This window comes from Carettochelys insculpta, chromosome 13 (genome assembly GCF_033958435.1).
Source record: "Carettochelys insculpta isolate YL-2023 chromosome 13, ASM3395843v1, whole genome shotgun sequence".
NCBI lineage: Eukaryota > Metazoa > Chordata > Testudines > Carettochelyidae > Carettochelys > Carettochelys insculpta.
The window spans coordinates 16,034,633-16,062,627 of NC_134149.1; the positions used below are offsets into that span (position 1 = coordinate 16,034,633).

At 40.1% G+C, this 27,995-nt stretch overlaps 1 protein-coding gene and 1 long non-coding RNA gene across 3 annotated transcripts in view; one reads left to right on the forward strand and one right to left on the reverse strand.

Annotated features, from left to right (window-relative positions):
* TENM1 (teneurin transmembrane protein 1) overlaps positions 1–19,234 on the reverse strand; it is a 516,043-nt gene extending 496,809 nt beyond the window's left edge. Inside the window, exon 1 of the mRNA XM_075007401.1 lies at positions 18,916–19,234. The gene's annotated coding sequence lies outside the window, so the exon portion shown is untranslated. The remainder of the gene's footprint in view (positions 1–18,915) is intronic.
* A 74-nt stretch (positions 19,235–19,308) lies between these two features.
* On the forward strand, positions 19,309–27,783 carry LOC142020116 (uncharacterized). 2 transcript variants are annotated; one of them, XR_012647278.1, is made up of 3 exons: positions 19,309–19,432; positions 19,982–20,011; positions 26,189–27,783. It is a non-coding gene; the product is annotated as an uncharacterized LOC142020116 (long non-coding RNA). The 2 variants fall into 2 exon arrangements; XR_012647277.1 differs by having other exon boundaries at positions 19,313–20,011.
* Positions 27,784–27,995: the final 212 nt, after the last annotated feature.

The window sequence follows — 27,995 nt, forward strand, 5'->3', positions numbered from 1 at the left end:
TGTGTGTGGTCGCAATCTTTCAAAAGAAGTTTTTTCAGAAGAGATCTTCAAAAAGAATTTTTTTTGAAGGAGTGCTGTAGTGTAGAGACAGCCACAGAGAACATGCTGGAAGAAAAGCATGGTTACCATCACAAAAACTAAGGCTAACCATTATATAATCATACCTGGAGATCTTAATATGGCTAGAAGTAAAGAAGAAGTCCACACACAGTGCCCTGGACCAATAGCTGTTACAAAGCTACTCACCTACTTAGGGGTCTAAGTCCACCTCCTATAAATTAACATAAGAAAAACAATTTTAATGGAATGCTTGAACATTTCAAAAATACTTCTTAAACTAATTAACAAAGATTGTCACACTTGGCACAAAAATATCCCAGGCTATGATAAATTCACTGAGTAATCTAGTAGTTCTTTCCCATCTGAATGGAACTTTGAAATGCCAGTCCGTTTAAGATAGTAGAAGAAGTTTTACCATTCACTGTAACCTAGAACTCTGTATTAGTACAACATTATCTTGCAATACATTTTCTAATAATTACTCACACAAAAGAAGCATCCCTTTAAAATAATATGTTCTTTTTCTTAATAAAAGTCATGCAAGGGTAAGTTCTTGGCTTCAGTATCCCTCTCCTGGCATGCTGAACACTTCCAGTTATCAGACCTGGTTAATCCGCTGGGGTGACTGTAGCCAAACATCAATGTAATCAATAATCTACTTAACTTGACTGTTTTTACAACATGATGTCTGTTAGTACTCTACTGGCAGTAACCACTTCTTTTTTATATACAGCTATTTAGACAATGCCATGCTTCTCTTTTATATTACAGAAACAGAGAAGTAGGAAAAGAAACTCCTGAGCTCTAATCCTGCTACATCTATGTCTCACTCAGCCAAATTATTTAACTCTGTACCATGGATGCTCAGGCTATACAATGAAAATATTTATTGATCTCACAGCAGTGTTACAATGATTCATGTGTATATCACTTAGAAACTATAAAGAATAATGTGCTAAGTATTACAGAATTGTAACTGCAATATTATACATAAACTATATTTAAAATTCTACACATCGCTCTTTGCTAAACTATGTTTAAGGCTTGATCCTGTTGCTGCTAACTGCAATACAAGCAGGATTGTTTCTTCACAATGATTTTACTTCTCTGAGAATTCTTTGTTTTCACGAAAATTACTTCACTTTCACAAGCTGTCCAACTAGGCAATATCTCAAATGAGAAAAACAAGTAAATGAAAAAAAAAATACAGCACCCTGATTAACACTTCAAGGATTCATAACCAAAAATAAATTGTGTCACACAGTGTTGGCATTTTATTAGACTAAAATGATGAACAATTTCACAGCAATAAACAGCAAAAAGACTATATAAAGTGGATTTAGGATTATGATAACCATCATTCAATTTATTTTCTGATTTACCTCAGCTGTACAGCATTATTTATGTTTGTTAAGGAACTTAGAAAACGAACATCAACGTCAACTGTTGATGACATTGATTTACAAGCCTATGTTTTATACTGGTATAGTCACTGCACATCCTTCTGGGGACTGCACCATGTCATGATAGGAGGGCTTGTGTATACCAATCACCTTGAGAACTGTGCTGCCAGGAGTTTTGCCTCCTGGGAGTACCAAAACCAGAGACGTCCAAGTTAGGGAATAGACAAAAACCCTGTTAATCCTCCAAGTTGAGGGTTGAATGACAGGCCTAATATATTCTAAAAAGTGAAGATATAGAAACACAACAAGATAGCCATTCCAGCAAACAGCATGATAGACAGAAATAACAGAACCTTATTTACTCCCTAAGGGTGTGTCTTCACAGCAAATTAATTTCAAAATAACAGTGACCATTCCAAAATAATTTTGTGAGCATCTACCTCAGCAAAATCGCTACTGTATTTTGAAATAATTCTGAAATAGCAGCTGTCTTAATTTGAGTTCTATAAATCTCATTCTATGAGGCACAGCAGCTATTCTCAAATAAATAATTCAGAATAAGGGCTGCATAGACAGGGAATAGGGACTTTCAAAACAGGGGGCCACCAGCCCCCTATCCCGGGTGCTCAATCAGTGTGGATGCTCTATTTCAAAACAGCTGAATGTTATTTCAATATGCATTTTGCATGTAGACACATTATTTCAAAATGACCTATTCCAGAAAATCTCTTCCAGAAAAGCTTATTCCAAAATAATGCTGCTGTGTACACACAGCCTAGAGTGACACCTTATAGCACAAGAAGCATTCCATATTGGGGGATACATACATCCGATATATTATCAGAGGGGCAGACATGTTAATCTGTACCTGCAAAAATGAGAAGTCCTGCAGCACCTTATAGACTAGTAGCAATACTGGAGCATAAACTTTCATGGGCAAAGAGTCACTTCATCAGATGCACATCAGATCACATCTGATGAGTGATTAGAGATTTCATACATCCAATTTTTAAAATAATGTGTTATTTTCAAGTCAAGTGTGCAGCATCCTGGTTTTGGTACAGGGAATAAAATAAAACATCAGCAGAGAGGTTGGAATATATTTTAAAGAGCAGTTATACTTTACTGTAGACTCTTGATGAATGACCCTATATAGTTCTGCTTCAAATTCTAAGGAGAAGAGGTGATCATGGGCATAATGGACTAGTTCGACCTGACTCTCCTTACCTCGAACATTTCAATGACGGACCAAAACTGCACTATGATGTATAAAAGTCGTTAACAATGACAAAAAAAACACAGAGGAACAAGATCATTCACAACTTTCATGTAGGCTGAAGGGCTATGATTAGGTAGAACCATAAATATATCCTAGCAGGTTGGCAGCTTTGTAATTTTAGAAAAGTTCAGAGAGTCACCACTTAAAATCAAGAGATAACTAAACAATAAAAGAAAAGAGTAACGTATAATTTAATTACTGACAATATGGTCTTTGTTAATACATTGCCTAAATGAAAACTCAAAACAGAAGAACAGTACAGGTTGAACCTCTCTCATTCAGCACCTTCGAGACCTGACCTGTGCCAAACAAGGGAATTCACTGGACCATGGAAGGTCATTATTGTCTAGGACAGGTGTCTGCAACCTGCAGCCCTGGAGCCACATGTGGCTCTTTAAGACTTCTTTGTGGCTCCTGACACTGTCATTGCAAAGTTTAAAAAAAAAAGACCCTGATCATTGAATAATGACTAATCATTGTGTGTGTGCGCACTGTTCTTAAAACAGGGGTTACAAAAAGTATCGTTTGATGTTATTTATTAAGGACCATCTCATGTTCACATGCACTGCAGCTCTTGGATTACTGAGTTCTTTACTGATTTTTTTAAAAAATGGCTCTTCTCGCTAAGGTGGTTGCCAACTCCTGGTCTAGCACATTACCAACACTTCCACTGCTTAACTCTTAGAAGGCCTTCAAGGGTAAATTACAGCTAAGTAACAGCCCAGAACATCGAGAGCCAGGACTGGTGGCTGTAAATAAACTTCACGGGACCAGGGGAAACTTGGTCACATCCATAAGTGGTTGTCTAACTAACTAAAACCATGCTGGATTACAGATGTTCCCAGATGAGAGAGGTTTAACCTGTAGTTTGTGGTAATCTTGTAAATAAATGTTCCCAAACACAAATTTGAAAAATAACATCAACTCATAAAACATTATTTCTCATAATCCGTAGATGTTATTCTAAAAAGCTTGGTAGGATTGCCTTGAGCAGTTCAATACAGCCCATAGATGCTTTGAGAGTTTAAAATTCAAATTTATAAATCTTAAATCAGACACAAAACTATTACAAACAGAATATGAGCAAAGCTAAAAGGCAATTTCCCTACCAATTTACACCTTAATCTACTGAAACTAATCTAAATTAAAACAATCAGTATATTTTAAGTGATTTTACTAATTAACTTTTTTACATTTGTAAAGCACTGACTGTAAATACTTAATTCAGTCTGATATTTTCAAAGGAATACATATTGCAATGTAAAATAAAAAAGGTAAAAAACAAATATAATGAAACTTTAAGGCCATGTCTACACTAGCCCCAAACTTCAAAATGGCCATGCAAATGGCCATTTCGAAGTTTACTAATGAAGCGCTGAAATACATATTCAGCGCTTCATTAGCATGCGGGCGGCCACGGCACTTCGAAATCAATGCACCTCGCCGCCGCGTGGCTCGTCACAATGGGGCTCCTTTTCGAAAGGACCCCGCCTACTTCGAAGTGCTGCGGCCGCCCTCGTGCTAATGAAGCGCTGAATATGTATTTCAGCGCTTCATTAGTAAACTTCGAAATGGCCATTTGCATGGCCATTTCGAAGTTTGGGGCTAGTGTAGACACAGCCTAAGGGTTTCAGAACTAAAGTACCACTGTTAACTCTGCACCCAGCATGTTTGCACAGATCTCCAGAGCCCTATTCTGCCTTTGGTTACGCTTCTGTGAATTTGGGGTATGTCCATGGAAATTAATGAAATAATTGAAGATGCTGTGAGAGCAAAATTGGGCTCACAGGCTCTACGCAAGTGAACACATATTGGGCCAGATCTGGCACAATATACATAGAGGTGGCAGAATAAAAACTCAGTCATTCATCTTTCTTCAAGAACTGCAAGATTTAAATTTTTGAGCACTAAACTATATAGTTTTAGTCTTGTTAACATTTGGATCCAGAGCCTCCTTCCTGTTACATGAGTTTAATTCTGATGCAAGGCCAATGATTTACTGAAATCAGTGCTGTGATACTAGCAAAGAATGATGTAATAAAAGAGAGACACTTCCCCCAAATTTATGCTAAGCAAATATTAATCTGGACCAGTGTTTCTCAACTTTTTTTTTTAATATATTCAAAGTACCCCATTAGAAAGAAATGTGTAAGTACCCTCAGACTTCTCTCACATATGTATGCAGACCATTGGCTGAGAAACATGGTTCTAAGGTAATGTGAGGTCTTGAAAAATTGCCACTCAACATTTCCAGATTACTGTGCAGTAATCCCTTGATTTACACAGAGGTTGTGTCCTCGGCATCCTCCACATAAATCAAATTTTGCGTAAATGTGGATGGGTAGGTGGAGCAGGCAGCTGGGGGAAGTGGGTGGGTACCCATGTGGCCCCCAGCATCTCCCAGCTGGAGGGCACACAGTTGCTTATGTCAAGTTTTCTGAGCTAACCTAGTCCAGTCAAACACTAGGTCTTTTCCTCATCTGTGTAGCATGAGTTGAAGGCAGTGTGCACTGTCTACACTAGACATGGCTAACATTCCATAGCTCTTACCCTCTTAGTCCGGACCAGTGTTTCTCAATGAGTTACACGTAGGTCTTCCAAGGGGTACATCAACTCTTCTACATATTTGCTTAGTTTTACAACAGGCTACATGGGGGTGGGGGAGGGAACCACCAGTAAAATCAGTACAATCTAAAACAGCAGTGTCCAACAGGAATTCAAGGATTGCCACACTTGTGATTGTCATACGTCCATATTTGCCACAGCCACTCCTCCCTCAACTCTAAATAAATGCCTTCCCCAAGAGCCAGGCTACCCCAGCTCTACCATTCTAATTTAATGCCAGTGACTCACCAGAGCCATCACTGGATCTGTAGCTAGGGCTGCTGTTCAGGCTGAAGCCACTAAGCACTCCTCCCACCAAGTGGAAGGGTGCATACGCAGAACTGGTGGATGGCACACCCTGCGTGCAGCTCTCAGGAGGAGCCACATTTAAAGGCTCCAAGAGCCACATGCAGTTTCTGAGCCTTATTTGCCACAATGTGATGTCCTGTTCACCACATGGGTTGAGTGGCAAAAGTACTGGATGCCACAGATCTAAAACTTCACTCAGACAATGACTTCTTTTTACTGCTTCACATGCCTTATACCGAACTGTAAATACAATATTTCTATTCCAATTCATTGATTTGATAATAAGATGGTAGAATGTCAGCGAGTTTTCAGTAATAGTCTTCTGTGATATTTTTGCATGTAAATAGTTTTTAAGTGAGGTATAACTTGGTGGTATGAAAAACAAATCTGACTCCTGAAAAGGGTACAGTAGACCCTCAAGATACGTGCAACTAAGTTGCATGTCTTGGGTTAACGCGACTGCCCCCCTTACGTGTCATTATAGCCACCTCTTACAGGTCTGATATCCCTCTGTCAGTTCATGTACTCCAAATCCTTCCCCCGACCCCAGCAAGCATAGCCTCGACTACATCCTATCTCATCACAGCTTTGATGTTAGCCATCTCAGATCCTTAGCTACCCCTCTTCCCACCACTCACACAGTTCCTTATTCCATAGTGGGTTTCATATCTGCACCTACTCCTGGCAGCATTCTGTGCCAAAATATTAAAAATCCCATGAACAGTACTCTAAAATTCTGCACATTCTATGTGACAAAAATAACAATCACACCAGTTGCAATTATTTTTAGCCGTTTATTTTAAAATACCCGTTAGCAAATACGCCTGTAACAATACAGACACACACGTTTCTCCAGGAACAGACAGTTAAATAAACCTCTATGACAACAACAGGAGGGCTCTGGGAGGAGGCGTTAGTCTCTGTCCCTTTGCCCTCCCCATAGACCAGCCAGGGAAGCCAGAGACAGTCTCTTACCCCAAAACTCCAGAGGGATATCAGACCTGTAAGAGGTGGGTCTGGTGACATATAGGAGCCAAAGCTTTACATTAAGGCTTAACCTGAGGAGATGAGACAGGGAGCTGGTGAAGTGGGCTAGAAAGTATGTTTAGGAGGACATTACACAGAGGTTGGAAGAGTTTGATAATGAAGGATCACTAGAAGATAGTTGGGGGAGAAAGGGACTGTTGACTACTGCCCACGAAGTTCTACTTCTTATTGGTGATGAGTGCATGAACGTACCAAGAGGAAACTGTAAGCATACAGATAGCACAATCTAAGAAACTTCAGAAGCATGAAAGAGGGTCTTGGGAAGGATGTGCTGGAGCAGTGTCAATAAACTACAGAGTTGCTTCACACATCAGGTGGATACCGAGAAAGAAGCAAGTCTTCTCCATCCCTGCCTTCTTAACACTGCTAACTAACTTGCCTCCTCACGGCCACTAAATGGTGATGGCTAGCTTATCTATGAGAAAACAGAGCTGAAGAGCATGAATACAGGCTGTACAGCTAAGTCACACAGGTGATGGCCATGCTAGCCCCTCCTTTTGGAGGGGCTACACTAATGTGGCACTTTGGCAGATGCTCATGAGGCACTGCCATGGTTTTGGGAATAAGGGGCTTTTGAAATCAGGGGGTCATTTTGAAAGGCTCCAGGCTACACGGGCAGCCTGCGTTTCGAAATGCATGCATCTGCCATTATACTAATGAGACACTGCATATTCATGGCAGTGGCTTATTTGCATTTGCTGAAGTGCCACATTACCAAAGCCCCTCCAAAAGAAGGGGTTAGTGTGACCACAGCCACTTTGTTCATCACTTACTTGGTTAACACCTCAAAAAGCCAATAGAAATTTTCACACCACAAATTATTCTGTTCTCTGACAAAGAGGAAAATAAGCGCTTTTTAAACGTAAGTTTAAAAGCTGAGAAGTGATTCAAATCCCCAATATTTCCAGGCCAAGTGAGAAGAGTCTGGGAAAGTTATTTCATGTAGAGGGAGACTAAAAAATAAGTTAAATGACTGGGAAATTTGTTTTTACAATGGTAAATATTTTAAAATGTTTTCTTTTACAAAGTTGCATTTTTTTTAAAGTAAACGAACAGTCAAATGACCTGTAAAGTATTAGGAGGTACACACTTGGAAGACAACATTCTATCCTCGAAATGCAAAATGCAGCAAACCTCTGTGTTTCCATATTTATTAATAAACTGTTCATGATAACCAAGCTTGTCAAAAGGTGATTAGTATTCCAAGCTTCCATACTTGAAAATGCATATACCCTTCTCTGAGGAAGGACGCAATTCAGGCAACATAGGTACCTCCCAGGCCTGAATTTCAAACCAGTTTAAAATCAGACTATTTGAGAGGGGTGCTCAATTTTAGCAAATTTAACTCCAAAATCCACTATTTTGAAAAAGGCAGCTTTTTGCTGTCTCAAACATTCAAAAAAATATCACTCAAAAAAACCCCCACAGAAACAAAAATCATGAGATTTTAACTGCCATTATTTCAAAAAGATACATCTATGTATAGGGGGAGCCTATACAGGAAGGATGGGCTCCACCTAAATCAAGGTGGATCCAGACTGCTGGCATTAAACATTAAAAAGGACATAGAGCAGTTTTTAAACTAAGAGGTGGGGGAAAGCCGATTGGTGCGGGGGAGCACCTGGATCGGATGGAGACTTCTCTTACACGAGGCTCCATAGACAGGGATTCCCTAGAAGTTAGTCAGATAGGGAACGTGGGAAATAATATATGGGCAAGATCAGATGTGAAACAATCGTGCATAAAAAAATCCACCACGTCTGTGAAAGGCGGACATATAAATAGTGGTAGTTTTCTAACATGCTTTTACACTAATGCTAGGAGTCTGTCTAATAAGATGGGTGAACTGGAGTACCTCATATCTAAGGAGGAAGTTGACATAATAGGCATCTCAGAAACATGGTGGAATGAGGACAATCAGTGGGACACTATCATACCGGGATATAAATTATATCGGAAAGACAGAACAGGTCGTGCGGGTGGCGGAGTGGTACTATATGTGAAGGATAATATAGAATCAAATGAAGTAAAAATCCTAAAGGAATCAAAATGTTCCATAGAATCATTATGGATAACAATTCATTCCTCTAATATGAATATGGCATTAGGAATATATTACCGACCACCTAACCAGGACAGTGATAGTGATGCTGAAATGTTAAGGGAGATTAGAGAGGCTATCAAAATAAAAAACACAGTAATAATAGGAGATTTCAATTATCCCCATATTGATTGGGTGCATGTCACCTCAGGACGGGATTCAGAGATTAAATTTCTTGATGCCTTAAATGACTGCTTCTTGGAGCAGCTAGTACAGGAACCCACAAGGGGAGAGTCGATTCTCGATCTAGTCTTGACTGGAACGCAGGATCTGGTCCAAGAGGTAACTGTTACTGGACCGCTTGGAAATAGTGACCACAATATAGTAACTTTTAATATTCCTGTGTTGGGAAGAACACCGCAGCGGTCAAACACTCTGGCATTTAATTTCAAAAAGGGGAATTACACTAAAATGAGGAAGCTAGTTAAACAGAAACTAAAAGGTAGAGTAATTAAACTAAAATCCCTGGAAGCTGCATGGAAACTGTTTAAAGACACCATACTAGAGGCCCAACTTAAATGTATACCCCAAATAAAAAAACACAGTAAGAGACCTAACAAAGAACCACCATGGCTTAACAGCCATGTTAAAAAGGCAGTGAGAGAGAAAAGGGCAGCTTTTAAAAAGTGGAAGTCAAATCCTAGTGAGGAAAATAGAAAGGAACATAAACACTCCCAAATTCACTGTCATAATGTAGTAAGAAAAGCCAAAAAAGAGTTTGAGGAACAGCTAGCCAAAAATTCAAAAAACAATAGTAAAATGTTTTTTAAATACATTAGAAGCAGGAAGCCTGCTAAAAAAGCAGTGGGGCCCTTGGATGATAAAGATATAAAAGGAGCGATCAAGGAAGACAGTGCCATTGCGGAGCGATTAAATGATTTCTTTGCTTCAGTCTTCACGGCTGAAGATGTTACAGAGGTTCCTAAATCTGAGCCAGCCTTTTTAGGCGACAAATCTGAGGAACTCACTCAGATTGAAGTGACATTAGAGGAGGTTTTGGAATTAATTGATAAGCTGAATAGTAACAAGTCTCCAGGACCAGATGGCATTCACCCAAGGGTTCTGAAAGAACTCAAATGTGAAATTGCGGAGTTATTAACAGTGGTTTGTAACCTATCCTTTAAATCCACTTTGGTACCAAATGACTGGAAGACGGCCAATATAACACCAATATTTAAAAAAGGCTCTAGAGGAGATCCTGGCAATTATAGACCGATAAGTTTAACATCAGTACCAGGTAAATTAGTAGAAACACTAGTAAAGAGTAAAATTGCAAGGCACATAGAAGAGCATGAATTGTTGGGCAAAAGTCAGCATGGTTTCTGCAGAGGGAAGTCGTGTCTGTCTAATCTATTAGAATTCTTTGAAGGGGTTAATAAACATGCGGACAAGGGGCACCCAGTGGACATAATATACCTAGATTTCCAGAAAGCCTTTGACACGGTCCCACACCAAAGGCTTTTATGTAAATTAGGTGGTCATGGGATAGGAGGAAAGGTCCTTTCATGGATCGGGAATTGGTTAAAAGACAGAAAACAAAGGGTTGGAATAAATGGTAAATTTTCACAATGGAGGGGGGTAACTAGTGGTGTTCCCCAGGGCTCAGTCCTGGGACCGATCCTGTTCAACTTGTTCATCAATGATCTAGAAAATGAGGTAAGCAGTGAGGTGGCAAAGTTTGCAGATGACACCAAGTTGTTCAGGACAGTCAAAAGCAAAAGGGATTGTGAAGAACTACAAAAAGATCTCAGCAAACTGAGTGATTGGGCAGCAAAATGGCAAATGAAATTTAATGTGGGTAAGTGTAAGGTAATGCATGTTGGAAAAAATAACCCAAATTACACGTACTACGTGATGGGGTCAAATTTAGCTACGACAGATCAGGAAAGGGATCTTGGAGTTATAGTGGATAGTTCTCTGAAGACATCCACGCAGTGTGCAGCGGCAGTTAGTAAGGCAAATAGGATGTTAGGAATTATTAAAAAAGGGATCGATAATAAGACAAAAGATATCATACTTCCCCTATATAAAACTATGGTACGCCCACATCTCGAGTACTGCGTGCAGATGTGGTCTCCTCACCTCAAAAAAGATATATTGGCATTAGAAAAGGTTCAGAAAAGGGCGACTAAGATGATTAGGGGCTTGGAAAGGGTCCCATATGGGGAGAGGCTAGAGAGACTGGGACTTTTCAGTTTGGAAAAGAGGCGATTGAGGGGCGATATGATAGAGGTATATAAAATCATGAATGGTGTGGAGAAAGTGAATATAGAAAAATTATTTACCTTTTCCCATAATACAAGAACTAGGGGACATCAAATGAAATTGATGGGTAGTAGGTTCAAAACTAATAAAAGGAAATTTTTCTTCACACAGCGCACAGTCAACCTGTGGAACTCCTTGCCCGAGGAGGCTGTGAAGGCCAGGACTCTATTAGGGTTTAAAAAAGAGCTTGATAAATTTTTGCAGGTCAGGTCCATAAATGGCTATTAGCCAGGGATAAAGTATGGTGCCCTAGCCTTCATAACAAGGGCAGGAGATGGATGGCAGGAGATAAATCACTTGTCTTCTGTTCTCCTTCTCTGGGGCACCTGGCATTGGCCACCGTCGGCAGATGGGATGCTGGGCTTGATGGACCTTTGGTCTGACCCAGTATGGCCATTCTTATGTTCTTATGTTCTTATCTGAGTTCTTCATATTTTCCTTTGGGTATTTGAACTATTCATCATGACTAACTTTTCCTGCAAACACAAGATTTTATTTTCTGGTTTTGTGCTCTTTTTAAATCAATAACCCTCAACTCAGAAGTGGCTGAAGGATTTTTGGTTAAAAGTTGCTAGATGAAATTTGCCAGCAGGCACTAACCAGGAAAGAAAGAGTTAGACTCTAGGGCAATTAAATTAGGAGTGTGATAAGACTGGGACTACTGAAGTGTGTTTTGCAATCAGAAAAGCCACGTTAAATTAATAACCAATTAATATTATGTTCTATTTTTTCAAACCAGAAAACTACAGAAAATAAGTGATCACTCAAAAGTTTTAACATATGTTGTCAGGGCTATTAATATTCACCAGAGGCCAAATTCTGTCTGTCTTTACAAAAACGTGCATAAGGGCAATGTAGAAAACAGGGTCACAAGGTATACTGTGCATCAAAAAGGGGTGGGGCTGGGCTGTGTACTACAAGCCTAATTTAACTCTACATTTGCCAGAATTTGAAGGTAGATTATGTACAAATCTTTTAAAAGGGCACACTAACTGCCAGCTCAATATGCATGCCACACTCAGCATTCCTGTAAGCTTTCTGCCTTCCTCTACTCCCCCTAGACAGAATACTTCAAGCATGTGGCACTAGTCTGGCTCCCCTCTGAATAAGACAGGGACTTTGAACGTCATAACAGATTCCTAATCTACTTCAAATGTTTCATCACAAGCATGTGCGTTAGACTGCCCCACTGTGTATCCCAATTCCTGTTATCCCTCTCATTTTGTCTCTAAGATCCTAATATACATTATAGAGTAGCCACCTAATATTTGATATTCAGCTTTAGGCTTATATATTTTTTAATTTGTACCTAAGGCATATGTCATATGACTACAGCATCTTTCCCCTAAAGAAGTACAACTCAGAGAGCCTCTCCTTCCATTGCCACACTCTACCCAATAGCTCCTGTCATCAGTCAGTCCCACAAAAACTCATTGCTCTGGTACTATAAAGAGTATGTATGATCAATAAAATAACTGACTGTGGTAAAAAGGGAACTGTGAATTCAGGAAATGATTAATATTATGAAATCAGGCTGCAGCTATCAAACAAAAGACGCAGAAGAAGCCATCATTTTTCCACTACTACTTTTACAAGTCTACCTTCATGCCAAATTTAAAGGACTACAGACTTTTTGCCACCTTACAGTCACTTCCCAATAAGCTTCTGAAACTATCAAGTGTGACTTCTGACTCAGCTGCTGGCTGCCTACTGCCTTTCAGTAGTATTTCCATGGAAACAGAGGTTTGATAGAAGAATATATGTTAAAGGCAAATTTTAAAATCATTACTTCTGTGGAGTCTTCATCTTAATCTCAATAGTTCACCATCAGTTGCCACGGAAACTGAAGGAAATAGATGGGAGCTGGAGCGCTGAAAGTTTCTTTTGGTTAGAAGGAACCTAGTTTGTAATACTTCGAATTTGTGGGAAAAAAATCTATTTTTTTAAAATTAAAGTGTTTGGATGCAATGGCTTAACCCAACAAGCCAAATTTATCACCTCTCTTTAATTAAGTCAACACACCTATGCTCATTTAAAACAGATAAGGATCTGGCCCTTAATACTTTTCTTCTCAAATTGTCGGCAACAAAATCAATGTTTGTGTGCCCTTTATTATTAAACGTAATTTGAAAATGTTTGTGATATTCAGCCTTTTTGTACAGGATATTCCTTCATTTGATATCTGAGAAATTATTATGTGAATTGTCATGCAAATCACATGACACTTTTTCTTTTCCACTCTTGGATAGTGCTCCTTAATATACTTGCATGTGAAACAAAATTCTTTTAACCCCCTCCTCCCCCAGCTCAATGTTGTTTTTTAATTAACTAGATCTCAACTACAGGCCTAAAATTTGCTCTCTGAACATTTAGGCTGCATCTAGACTAGCCCCCAACTTTGAAGGGGGCGTGGTAATTAGAGTGTTGGGAGATTACTAATGCAGTGCTACAGTGCATATGTAGCACTTCATTAGGCTAACTCTCTCCTGTGGCAACTTCAAAGTGCCAGCTTGCATGTAGCCGCATGCACTTTGAAGTACCCCCACTCCTTTGAAGTCCCTTTACTCCTCAAAATTTTGAGTAAGAACGTTAGTAATCTCCCAACACCGTAATTACTGTGCACCCTTCGGAGTGGGGGGCTAGTCTAGACACAGCCTTACATGAGTAAAACTTGGCGTGCATAAATGTTTGCCAAAGATTGATAAAAAAAAAAAAGTTAAAGCAGCTGAATGAAAATGTGATTTGAAAGAGTGTTTGAATGATCCTTTCCAATACTCATCCAGTTCTAGTTCAAATCAAACAGAAAAAAAACAGAGTTGCTAAATATATTTAGGGGCAACATTTGATGCATTTATGCTTGTGTATAGTGTAATCACAACTATTTTGTATTTGTAATGTACATTAACCTTTGCTAAACCAAGCTAGCAGTCACATACCCCATACAGTAACACTAGCAAAATAAAAACCATAGACCAAAAAGTTACCACGCTGTGAATACAAAAGCTTACAGCATGTCTCCCCTTAACTCCCCAATGAAAACTTGAGTTTTATTCTGGATCAGGTCCAAAAAAATGGAAGCTTCAGTGTCTTTGCAGTCCTTAGAATATAGTATTGTACATTTTTATAACAAACACACATCCTATGCAGAGCCTGGCATAAGTGGTATCCACTGATGAGAGGCCATGAACTACAGGTTGAACTGCTCTCTTGCGGTGCCCTCGGGATCTGACCAGGGCCGGATGAGAGAATTTGCTTGGCCATGGGTGGTCAATACTGTCTAGCGCTTTACCGACACTTCCACTGCTTACTAGGCTCTTAGACATTTAGGGGTAAGTTACAGCTAAACAACAGCATAGAACACTGAAGCTACGCCTACACTAGAAAGTTTTGTTGACACTAAAAATGTGTTTTGTTAACAGACTTCTGCCTTTCTCAACAGAATCTCTTGACAAAGAAGCTGTGTGGACACTCTGGGGGGCCCTCTGTCAACAGACAGGGCTTCCAGTTCACTGGGCAGCCCTGTCTGCTGTGCTTCTGGTTAGCCATTCTGTGGAGAAAGCAGCCACTCTCTATCGACAGAGAGATCTGCTTTCGTGCGTAGCCATGATCTGTCAACAGAAGTTTTTCCAACAGTAACTTCTGCTGACAGAGCACTCTCGCGTAGACACAGCTTGAAAGCCAGGACTAGTGGCTAGAAAAACTTTTTGGGACCTTGGAAACCTTGGACACACTCATAAGTGGCTGTTCAGCTAACTAAAATCATAACAGATTATAGATGTTGCCAGATGAGAGTTCTGGATTAGAGAGGTTCAATCTATAGTAAATGGAGATATTGCCAATTAGGATTAGAGAAATTAGTGAAGGCTTGGTGAAAACTTCCAAAGCCACGAGCCAGTATGAAGACTGACAATAGTTTTAAAAAGTCTGACACTCTCAAGCAACAGTGTTTACTCAAAAATATGAACATGAAGAGATTTAAATTTCTTAGCATTATACTACCCTTCTCATTTCTCACTGTTACAAAAGTCATTTTTCAATTAAAATTGTATTATCTGAACAGTAATTTAAAATACTTGGAAGTTAAATACAAACAAAAAGGCAAGTGTCCCTATCTAATGCCAACTCATTTGAAACATGCTAGTTTCTCTATTCCAGCTGTAGTCACCCAAATATAAAAAATTTTATACAATGTAGACAATATATATTTTAAATTCAAATTCATAAACAAACTATATTGTCATAGAAATGGAAGGAAATAAGGAATAAGTTCATTATTTGCAACAGATTAAGCCTGAAGTTTGAACCTTAAGTAAATTGGATAAATGTATGCAACAGTAAAACAAAACAAAATACTACTTCCAAGTGTCTACTGGCCATGTTGGCAGGGGCTTCTTTTTAAACAAAATATGCCAGCATAACAAACTTTTTGGCCAACATATTAAAATATTTTGGCTACTTAACACTCAGGTTTCTATGGATTAGAATTTTTCTATATACTTGACAATTCCAGTTATGAAAATATAAAAGAGTATATAAATAAACGAACCATCAGAAGAGAAAAAATCTGATCATTTTGGAATGAAAGACTGTGGATTACTACAGGTCTTCAGGGACAATCCTGGTGGGCCCAACCCTGAAAACCTTCTGCCTGATCATGCAAAATAAGGATATGAAAGATCCAGAAAACTATATACTCCTAATATTAGCTCATCACTAAATGAAGCACAAAAGGGTCCAATAAAAAAAAGAGTTTGGATGAGCTGCGATACATTATCTAGACATACCAACCTCTACCTAAAACTTCCTGGTGTTGATGTTTTTCACTGTCATAAAGTCTCTTTTTTTTTTAAAAAAAATGCACTTTAGGCATAAAATGGATCCACGTATACAAATAACACATCAGGACTCGGGGACCCCTAAACTTTAATCATGGTTCTCACAGTATAGTCTTTGGGATGTTGATATAGTATTCAATCCTGCTCCCACTAAAGTCACTGGCAGTTGGACATGAACTTCAAAGGACACAATATGGGAACCTTAAATATTTATGTCTCATTCTTCCAACATGTAAATTAGGAACTGCACCTCCTTCAACAAGTCAATCAGAGCACTGTACAAATATTACTGCTTTTTGTGGTGCTTTAGTTATTTTAAAGCCCTTTCAGTTTGAGATTCATTTTAAATTAAATATCATAAGCTATATATAAGATCATATACTAACAGTTCCAATTAAAGTCACAATTTCAGTGGAAACAGTATCATGGACTTGAGAGAAAGCTATGCAGTTGGTTTTTAAAAATATGTTAAAATGAATTATGCTGGGGGATAAGTGTGTTTGTTCACCATTTCCTGACACAAGCTCTTGTTAAAATAAAAAGTACAACAACCAAACAAATAACCATGTCTTCACTGTATTATAGCTTCTACATATATCTGTAATAGAACACATTAACATTTCTATGTTTAGATGCCATTTTTATGTAGGCCCCTCTGCTCCAGTTACAATGTTATAACACTTCTTTCCCAACCTTCCCACTTGAAGTTTAAGGTTGGTAATTGGATTTTCAGAAGTAAATGAATTATATGGAAAACAATGTTCTAATTTATGACATGACAAGTTTACCTAACCCAAAACTAGAAAATCAAATATGGGTATTTTCTTTCTTTTTAAGCATTCAATTATCTCTTTGACCAAGTATTTTCAAGGAAGACCTTTTATTCAAAAAAAAAACAAAAAACAAAAAACAAAAAAAAACCCAAAAAAACCTATGCTTCTGAGCTCATTTTGAAAAGTTATAACTATTGCTTAGTATATACTAAGTTTAGGAAGAAAAAGAATTATATTTAAACTGCATTTGTGATATTCAAGAACACTGACAGATTCCTATGTAACTTTAAGAGCTCTCAACTCTTAATTTAAAACCACCACAAAGATTGCAAATACTTCAACATGTTATAAAGGTTTTGTATTACAGATATGGCTCAAGCAGGAAAAAAAATGGTCCTCAGTTATATTTCTATATTCATTGAGTGAAAAATAAGACAGAACAGTGCAAGTTAGACATAAAAGAGGATGTAAAGAGAAAGAAACCACATTCAGGGCAGAAGGAAAATAGGGAAGTGAAGGATGAGTCTCACTTTTTGATGGGTATAGTTATTTTCCTTGTACAGTGTACCTGGCTAGTTAGAAATCATAAACTGTTCTTTTTGACAACACCAGGAATGCTGTGCTGGACACACAAAATTATTTCTACTTTGTAATTACACTTGGTAATTAAAGAACACAAATGCAGTTCAGAATTGATCATATAAATACATTTGGAGATGAAGTAGACACTTGTGATGTGTCTGCACAACATCATGGCTGTTTGTTTTCACAATACATTACATCTGACTTGTTAATCACAACTACAGAAACAGCAAACGGTCTAGACAGGTATCTACAAGCTTTATTTACTATGGATATGATCAATGAAACATTAACACAGTTAAATTCCAACAATGTAAATAAGTGTCTTTAAATTTAAAGCCAAATACAAAAAAAGAATTTTCTGTATTTGATCAAGCACACTTAATAGTCCTTAATATCAAAAAGTGATATGGGCTAAAACAGAATAGTGTAATGACATAAAAAATGAAAGAGCTTTCTCACTATATGTAATTACCACAACAGCGTTCGCACTCATTTTCCAAGCCTGAAGTGTTTGACTTTGGACTGCAGCTAAAAGCCATTAAAACAAAAGATAAATAAAAAACACAAATAGCTGAAAGCATTCGAAGCAGGGATCACTGCAACTCCTACATGTATCCATTGGTGCTGCAACTGCACAATAACTAGAGCACACTAAGGGCAGGGGAGTAGTAATATTTAAACATTTTACTAATTGTAATTACTTCTAGGCTCCGTGAAAAATAAGACAATCCCACCCGCTATTAACAGAGAGAGAGAGAGAGAGAGATAATCGCGTTGCTGACTCAGAAGAGCCATTTCATTCTCTTCGCCTCTGACTTCACCGCGGATTTTGGATCTTGATGTGAAATTTACTATCATCTCCCTTGATCCATATAATAATAATAATACAACTGGTATTCGAAGCTCCCAAGAAAAACTTCCCCAAGCTAGAGGCACATTACTGCCCACTGCCCCCAATTTTAAGCACGGGAAGAAATACTGCAGACCTACTGTTATCTCCGCTAAGTTTACGCCGAGCCCAGGCTACGCTTTCAGAAGGGATCGGGAAAGCGACACACGCCCCCTGCCGCGCCTGTCCCTGAGGCGTCCAATTAAGCAGTAGCACGATGCCCACCGAGGGGCGAGGGACGCATCCTTCTGGGGCGAGAGGAGCCCAGGCAGGGGAGAGAGCCCCGCCAATCCGCCCCGTCCACTTGTTAGAGCGCTCCGGCTGAGTCACAACCGTGAGCAAAGGAGACCCCCTATAGGCAAAATGAAAGAGTTTATTCCTCCGTCCAGCACACAGCGAGACACGCACCACGGCGCTGAGATGCGCGTGAGCCGGATCCCCCGCAGCCAGCGCCAAGCCCCGCGCCCACGGCTGTGGCTGGAAAACGCGCTGCCGCGCGCCTACTACCTGCCCTAACGGGGAGGGAAAAAGAGGGGCGGGGCGGGGCGTATTGGCGGCCAGATGGACGCCCCCGCCTACCACCCCTCGACGGCTCGCACCGCCGGGCAGGGCGGGCGCGTGCGGAGGCGGCCAATAGCCCGCCGGTGCCCCCCCGAGAGAGGCACGCGCAGGTAGACAGCTGGGCTGGGCGAGAGGCACCGCGCAGTCTGGCCACAGCAGCCCCCAGACTCCGCTCCCCGGCAGCGAAGTTGGGAGCCCACTCACCTCGCCAGAAGGGCTGGGCGGGAAGTTTCAGCGGCGCCCCGGCGCAGCCCGGCGGTGGGAGCCGCGAGCCATGGTCTCTAGGTCCGGTGTCTGTGCCCTTGCCGCTCCCCTCGGCGGCTACACCGCAGGCGAGCATAAATCCACATTGCCGCCGCTGCTGCTGCGGGCACCCCGCATCCCCGCCCGCGGCGGTGGCACGTCAGGGCAGGAGCGTGCAGCGGGAAGGCCAGCCACCGCTCGGTGCTCAGCCCCGCCGCAGGTGCAGGTGCCGGTGCCGGTGCCGCTCCTCTCCGCTGGGTGAGTGCCGGAGAGCCTGCCAGCTCCGCGCCGCTACATTTTGCTTCCCCGGCTGTTAACGAGCATGCCCGAGCGGGCCGCGCACGCGCGATAACCGCCGCCCAACAGCCGCCGCCCGCTGCAGGGACGGCGGCGGAGAGGCCCGCGGGAGGTCTCCTCGAAGGCGCGCTGCAGGACCCGGGGAGCCTGAGGGCAGGGCGAGCTGCTCCGCGGGGTGGCGGTGAGCACCCTGGCCAGGGCAGGGCTCCTCGCGGGCCGCGCCCTCAGTTAACTCCTCGCCTACTGCTACTGGCGCCTCTGCCCCAGCACCGCGTGTGGGGGAGGCCGCTGGGACCCTGCGGCGGGGCTCGTGGGGGGAACGCTCCCTCAGGCTGCCCGGGGCGGAGAGGCGAGGCAGCCGTCCCCAGCCTGGGCAACTAGGGAAAGGGTGCGAGGGTCGAGAGCCCCCGCTTGAAGGCCAGCCGCTGATCTGGCTGCGGCGGCTCAAACCTTTCCGGCTCCTTAGCGGAGTTTAGGAGGGAAGCAGCCCTTCGCCTGTGCCCCCTAGAGTTGAGCTACCTGAACGTTTCATCGCAGGACAGTAGTAACCAGCGAGTAGACGCGGCGGGGAGGACCCCTAGCCAGTCCATGTCTTAAGGCGTGGTTTTAATCAAATAAATCCCTGGAGATTGAAAATTCTGAACTACCCTGCTGCATCTTGGAGGAAATGTGCTTCAAGCCCTCTGCCCGTGTTCCATTAATCTTCTGATGATCTCCTCTGTAATTTCAGGATTCAGCACTCTTGAGAAAGGGTACACAGGTAATGGGGATTCCTAAAGAGCTTTTTCAGGAATGGTTTAAATTGAGCACCAGCAATTACCCTTAAGATTGTTTTTTTGCACTGAAGAAGGAGAAGAGGTGAAAATGATTGGCTTCCTGTAGCTGATACTTCTGTGGCCAGATCTACTACTCTACACTCAATATTGTATTGATTTTTCAATTGGGCACTTTCCTAAAATCTTTCAGTACAAGTCTATGCATGGATACTTCTTTCAAAAAAGAAATGCGTTTTGGTGACTTTTTCAAAATAAGTCAGTGCCTAGATTCACACCAAATGAAGTTTTAATTCACTTTTTAGCACAGTAAATCCTCAAAATATGTGGGTCCGGGTTGTGTGTAACTTGCTTTAACACAAGTTAAGCATAACTTTAAGCTGCCCTGCAGCTGGCCTAGCTGCCCGCAGCTGCAAGCAACTAGGAAGACTAAGAGCCCCTTTCCCCAGTGGCATGGCTGCCAGGCAGGGCTGTGAGAAAGCAGGGAGAAGCAGCCAAGAAACTGACCAGCCTTGGTGGGCTGTTCAGTTTCCCAGGTCCTGCAAGGGGAGGGGAGCTGAAAACCAAAGGGCAGCCTGGCTCCCAGCTCCCCTCCCTTTGCAGAGCCAGGAAACTAAGTGACCAGGGCTTCTGCCCTAATCAGTTTCCCGGCTCTGCAAGGTGAGGAGAGCCGGGAGCCAGGCTCCTGTCTGATTCCCAGCTCCCTGCCATTTGCATGACCTGGGAACTGATCAGATCATGGCTGGTCGGTTTCTTGTGTCCTCTCCCCCAAGGAGCAGGGAACTGGGAACCAAGAGGCAGCCTGGTTCTCAGCTGCCCAGTGCTTAGGGGAATCCAGAAACTGACTGGCCATTTGCTGGTCAGTTTCCTGGGTCCCCCTAGCAGTGGGAAGCTGGGAACCAGGCTGCCACTCAGTTCCTGTCTCCCTGGCACTCTCAGGACCCAGGAAACTGACCGGCACATACATGGCTGATCAGTTTCCAAGGTCCCACAAGCAGTGGGGAGACAGGAAGGAGGCTGCCCTCCTGGTTCCGAGATTCCTGCCACTCTGGGAGCCATGCAATTGACCAGCCCTGGTGGACTGGCCAGTTTCCCGGTTCCTGCAGGCACAGGGGAGTCAGGAACTGGGCTGCCGCCTGGCTTCGCTCTAACTTGTGCAAAAATTTGAGTTATGGGGTGTTGTGCTCCTGCAAACACTCTATAACTCAACGGTTTACTGTAGTGCAATCTAGCCCCTCATCTAACCCTCTTCATAACAAAAACTTTGCTCTTCGCCCATATCTCAAGCTGATTGCTCTATTTGTTTAGATGAGTGTCTGTAAATTGCAATTTGGGGGAAGTTCTTAATCTTAAGGGTTGAACAAAAGTGAGACCTCATGTCCCTTCTCTCTCCTCTTAGCAGTCTTTTTGATAACGAGTAGGACATCTGCATGTTGCCCTCCTGTTTGTGAGTCTGTTGATGGCTGATCAGCCCGATTCTGGAGCCGCAGGTCTTATCTCAGAACCGCCATCATGTTATTCATTCATTCAAACATGAAGTATACAAAATGTCCATGTGGCCCACATCAGTGTCTGCTCTGCCAATAAAACAGAAGGGTACCCACTGACATTTGATTCAACATGTCTTTCCAAAGAATTTCCAGTGTTGTCTGTTTCTAGTAAGCTGCAATTAAAATAAATCAAGAAAACAGTCCCTGCTGAGTGGAAATGCTGACCTAAAGCACAGACCCTTCTTCATGTAAAACATCCTTTTTTACAGTGGGAATGTGCTCATGTACATGCAGCATGCCCGCATATAGTATGTAAACATGGAGCCAGTGCCTTGAGTAAGAGCGTTTTGACTTCACTACACTTTTTACTTAAAATTAAGTAGGCGTGTATAAGTGTTTGAAGGATTGTGGACTAAGTCCTTATCTTTGTAATTAAGCATTTGAGGCAGAGAAGAAGTGATTTTGATTCAGTCTAAAGATTTTTGTTTTGTGACACATTTATCTCAAAGCACTTACAAGAAAAGATCTGTTGCTTCAAGAATCAACATTCCCTCTTCACTTAAAAGGCGAGAAGGCATCTATTGTCCATATGAATCGTCTATCCAGTACTCTTGGGGTGGGGGGGAACAGGGAAGGCACAACTTAACATTTCTGATATTTTGAAGTAAAATATGATCTGATAGAGATAAAAAGTAAACACAAACAACCTTTCCCCCCTTCTCTGTTTGAAGAAGCAATAAATGTGGGCACAAAGTCAAATTTCCCTCATCAAGCCATCTTGAAGAAACTGCCACTTTAATGTTCTGTAGAGAACTAAAAGTGGATGGAGAAAATAACTTGGTTTTTGCTGTATTATTTCCATGGCCAAAGCAAACATAGTGAGACAATTCATTGGGAAGCCCAGTGCATTATCATGGTCTAGAGCTTTCTACTGCAGTTAAAACCAGAAGATGACCTGTTGCTTGCAAAAAGTGTTGTATTGCTAACACATTATTTCCACAACAATTTCAAACTTAGTGTCCCAATATATGTTTTGCTTTTCAGCCATTATTTATTTCGCTTCATTGTGCTAAGTGCTGTGAAAAGACCTGGGGGAAATCCTAGGCACACTGAAGTCACAGAATTTTTGTAATCAATTCAGTCTATTTAACATTTACAAGACTGTGTGCCAAAATCCTTACCTCTCTCCTGCTGTTTTGTGCTGCTCAGCACAAAGCATCTGGAAACCCAGCTCATCCAGCTACCTGAGGATTCCAGCTTCAAAGCATGGAAGATGCTCAGCTGGCATAGAGCATTGAAGACAAAAAACACTGAAAACTGGTCAGAACCCCTGAAAATCAGGCTAAATAAGCCTGGATACATTATTCCTATCAACAGTGCAACCATACATGTTCCACAGTACAATCACCTTAATTCTGACACACAATAAATGTTCTCATGAACATATTACAAAATATTTTCAGGAAAAAAAACAACTCATCAAACCGCCTCAAAAACTTCTATTTTATATATATATATATATATATATATATATATATATATATATATATATATACACACACACATATATATATATATATACATGTGCTGTAAGTCATGTATTTCCTATAAATACTTCCTATTAAAGTACATTTACAGCATTAAAGAACAGTAATACCTGTGTTGACCTAAATTGCATTGTCAATTAATATATAAACTTATATTTTTCTTGTGATAGTATGCCTTGTAAGAAAATAAGTCAAGATTTCAAAATGCATTAAGCAAACCAATAAACCATGGGTCAATGTAAGGATAGTGTATTGTGATAAATATGCATCTCTTTGCACTTAATAAATCTAATGAGTTTGAATCTTCATTACTTTGTACCATGTGCAGTTATTGACACCTGTGTGTGCAAAGCAAATATAAAATGACACCTTTTGTAATGTTTTACATCCAACGTGCATAGAAATGGATATAAAATATTACTAAAACAGTGCAGTGTTTTACAGCTACTGTGCACAGCCCCCTCCCTTTGAAGAGGGATAAACAGCTATATGAGGTGAAAAATAGTGGCATATCAAGATTACTGCATGTATGTTTACAAAGCTGTTTTAAAACTTTTTAAAACCTTGAAAACTAAATTCTCAACTTAAAATTCACCCTTGCTTAATAAGGGTTTGAACTTTTTCTTTCGGGGGGTGTGGAGACAGACACCTGTCAAAAATAGTTACTCATCAGCCATAAGGGGAGAGCTGGTAGGAGAAGCTATTTCTAAAGTGCTTCCTTTTCATTGATCAGAAACTATTCCTTAAACTTAGAATGGGAAACAGATGAGGGACATAATATCTAATGAATGACAGACTATGCAATGAATTGTATCATAAGATTAATCAGAGCTTTGGACCAGGGTTACCACTTTCTGATGTAGACTTTTCATCGGAGACTGCATCTCATAGATCAGAGGTGGGAACAAGTGAGTTGCAAAATCAGATATTGTTCCACATCACTCTCAAGAAATTGAATGCCTAAGGTTAAGGACTGAAGACAAGTATCAGGGGTTTATTAAAGAAAAAAATAATTTAATGTCAGAATTTGTATCTGGGTGTAAAATCTGGCAGAGAAGCATTTTATTCCACTGTGAGAGAGCAGCATACAAGCAAAAGCCTTTCCCACAACAAGAAAGGATGACTGGTGGAAGGCAGATGTAAACAGGCTGTGATAAAATAACGTGCCATGTTGACTCTTCTGAATTTGTGACTTTGGGAGGATTATCATTGAGGTTATGTGGCATGTAGCTGAGAGTGAGTGGTGCAGAAGTACAAATATGAAAAATTGCTAATAATTTTCCATGAAGCAAACAAGTGACATTCTGAAGGCAAGCAACCTGACAAAGGCTGCCAGAGTGGGTTCCACTGGATGGAATGGAGCATGCGTGTGGTCTAGAACAGCAATTCCCAACCTTTTCCAGGTGAGGACTCATTTTGACAATTCAGGAAGACTTGGTGACCCAAGTGTGGAGAGGAGATGAAAATTACTTACTGCAAGAGTCTGTTAAGTGGCCAGCCTGGGGTGGCTACGAAGGTGGAGAAGCTGTCTTGTAATGCGTAATTGCTTCCTATTGATAGCCAGAGCTGCTGGATGTAGCAGAGTTAAGGAGCTGCACGTGGCTTCTTTGAGAGCCATGTGCAGCTCCAAGGTGCTGGCCACCTTTAACAAATCTAATCACAACCCATAAGTTGGGAATCCCTGGTCTGGAAGTAATTACTTCCAATAGTTACCTGGAAGATTGTTCAGGATGCTGGACAGTAGCTCCCAGTTGTCACTTTTGCCTTATTAGTTCACATTTCTCAATGATAAGCCTTTGTCAGAGTTCCAAACACACCACATTTTTATATAATATTAATATAACTGATATTCTGACTTAATGCCATAGCAATAATTCAAAGAATTCTGGTGATACCAGAAACTGAAACTTTTGACATTAATTTGTTAAATGCACAAACATATATATCAGAAATTTATGGAGGGGGGTTGTTCTTTATTTTTTAAACCATAGTTTAAAATGCTATCTATGCAAATTGCTTTAGAGAGACTTAAAATAGAAACACAAGGCAAAACTTATCCAGATATCTTATAAAGCATCTATGATTCTGTTACTGTTAAGTTTTCTTTCTTATCCTAAATCAGTAAATCAAAATGGAGCAATGTAAACAAAACACCTGCCTCGAAATCTGTTGTAACTGCTATAGTCCTAACAAGCTTTAGCATGAAAGATTTTCCCTTCCCCCATCTATATTTCTAAAACCTGTGTCGACACTACAGTGGTCCTTAGAATCGCTTCTGGAAGAGATCTTCTGAAAAAACTTCTTTGAAAAGATTATGTCAACACACAAAAAAGCGGATCAAAAGATTCATCTGCTCTTTTGATAGACAGTGTCCACACAACTCCTGCTCTTTTGAAAAAATGGGCCAGGGATCAAACATCCTGTGCCATGCAGGCTGCTGTTTCAAAAGGAGGGCCTGTAGATCATCTACATAGGCTTTGTTTCCAAAAGAATCTTTCGGAAAAAGGCACTCTTCCTCATCTGGGAGAGGAAGAGTGCAGCTGTAAAAAGGGCTGCGTTCTTTCCATTTCAGATCGAAACAGCGCATTTTGTGTGTAGACACTCAAAGGGTTTTTTTGTTTTTGTTTTTTTTAAAAAGTCCCAGCTTTTCCAAAAAAAACTTGATAGTGTAGATGCAGCCAAAGTAATTATGCTATAGTGAATGGGAAACGTCTTCTGGCATTTAACAAATTGTGTCAAAATTTTCAGTTCTGGTTTTACCAGAACCCCTTGAATTACTGCCATGGAATTTAGTCAGAGTATCAATTTATATTTAAATTATATAAAATGTGCTTTTTAAAATTAAGATATACAGAGGCTATAAGAAAGATTTAACAGTAGCACACTATTAATTACTGCCCTCAAATATTTTAAATGCAGTGTTTCTTGAAGCATGCAGAACTAGATAATAACTACTTAGAATAATTAAGTATTATTGTTCGGTGTATTCAAAAGAAGTGAGTTTCTGAAATTAGAAAAAGCTAGTAATTTCATCAAAATGTGTACACTAGAGAGGAAGTATATGTATAAGGTTAATAATCTTTGTACGTATCCTTCTAACTCTTCTTATTTTCACTTGAATTACCAGCAACAATCATTGGCTGAGAAGAGGGCAGCAGAGAGTCAACTGAAGTAAACTGTGAAGCATGTCTCTTCGACAGTGTGAACACATAAACATAAAGGAAACATGTTAAAAATGAGTATTGGATGACAACATAAATCTCACAAGGCAATTTCCAAACAAAATACCATTTAAATGTATCATACCTATGACTATCTTGACTTTGGAAACCATTGTTTAGAGTGATTTTTTCCAACTATTTTCAGTATTTTAAAACAAAAATGCAACATTGATTAGGAACTAGTTTTTAATTAAATTAAATAGACACAATTCTGATCTCATACATTCAACTGAGTTATATTGATTTATGGTGGTATGCTGGAGAGGAACATCAGGACTATATTGTTTAAGCTATCATTCAGTGTCATTGAATTAGAATACGGGAAAGAGTCTCTTAACATGTTGCAAGCAAGTCTCCAAATTTGAATAGATTTAAATGAGGCATGATTTATTGGGCTTGGGGATGTTCATCTTCTGTGTGTAGTTTTTCTGAATATTATCATGATGTAGCACAATGTTTCTCTAGAGGAACATTGCCAAAATTGTTAATAGAATTTTGGAAAGTGAGGAAGAGTGTTTCTTCAATTTCTGCATTTATGTTCAATGAAAAGGAATCTTAAGTGAGTGTTAGTATTCACAGCCCCTAGTTCTTCTCTGCTAATTTACATTTATATTCTTAATGTCTAGGATGAGCCTAGGGAAATTTAACAGTCTGTTTCGTTAATGCTAACTTCCATAGAAATCTCAATATGCACAGAAGTTCCAAGATCGCAGGGCTGCTAGATAAGAATTCAGCAGCTAAGCATAATTGCTGTGTGGATATAATAGTTAATAGGGTAGTAAAGTGATTAAAAATTAATCGCAAAATAATCGTGATTAATCTCGATTTTAGTTATTCTGCTAAACAGAAATAGAATACCATCTATTTACATATTTTTGGATGTTTTCTACATTTTAACATATTTACTTCAGTTACAACAGAGAATACAAGGTGATCACTTTATGTTATTTTTGATCGCAGCTGTTACCACAGTAAAATGTTAAGTATTTTTTTCAGTTCCCCTGAGACAAGTACTCTAGTGCAGTGTTTCTTAAACTATGTTCCATGGAACACTGGTGTTCTGTCAAAAACTTGCAGGTGTGTCATGAGCATTTGGAAAAGTACGCTGATGGTATATATCTTCTGTTATTAAAACCAGATACAGTAAACTCTCTCATATCCAGCAGCCCAGGAACCCAGGAGGTTGCCAGGTATTTGAATATTCTGGATAATAGAGAGGCATACCTAGCAATACATAACACTAAAGAAAAACAAGATTAGCTATTAATAAAAAACAAACAGTAGTAGTGTACACTGTAAAGTGATACTGTATTTGCTGAATATATTTGCATTTACTTTCACTATTGTATTTATGGAAAACATAACTAAAATTTTCTTATGATTAAAATGCTGGTTATTTGAGAGTTCCAGATGATAGAATGCCAGCCAGATATGAAAGAGTTTACTGTACAATGCTATTTCTTCAGGCTATAATAGCTGATTAAACTTTTTTTTTCTTGCATATGTTGCTTTTTGGTTTTTTGTTTGTGTTTGTGCCCTGACAATGATTTTTCTTTTAAGAAAATTTTCATAGGCGTTCCTCATGAAAAATATTGTTTGGTGTTCTGTGGTCTCAAAAGTTTAAGAAACAATGCTCTACTGCAGTCTCTATCTTAGAGATGTAGAAGTATTTTTGTTACATAATTGCACTCAAAAACAAACCATTGTAAAACT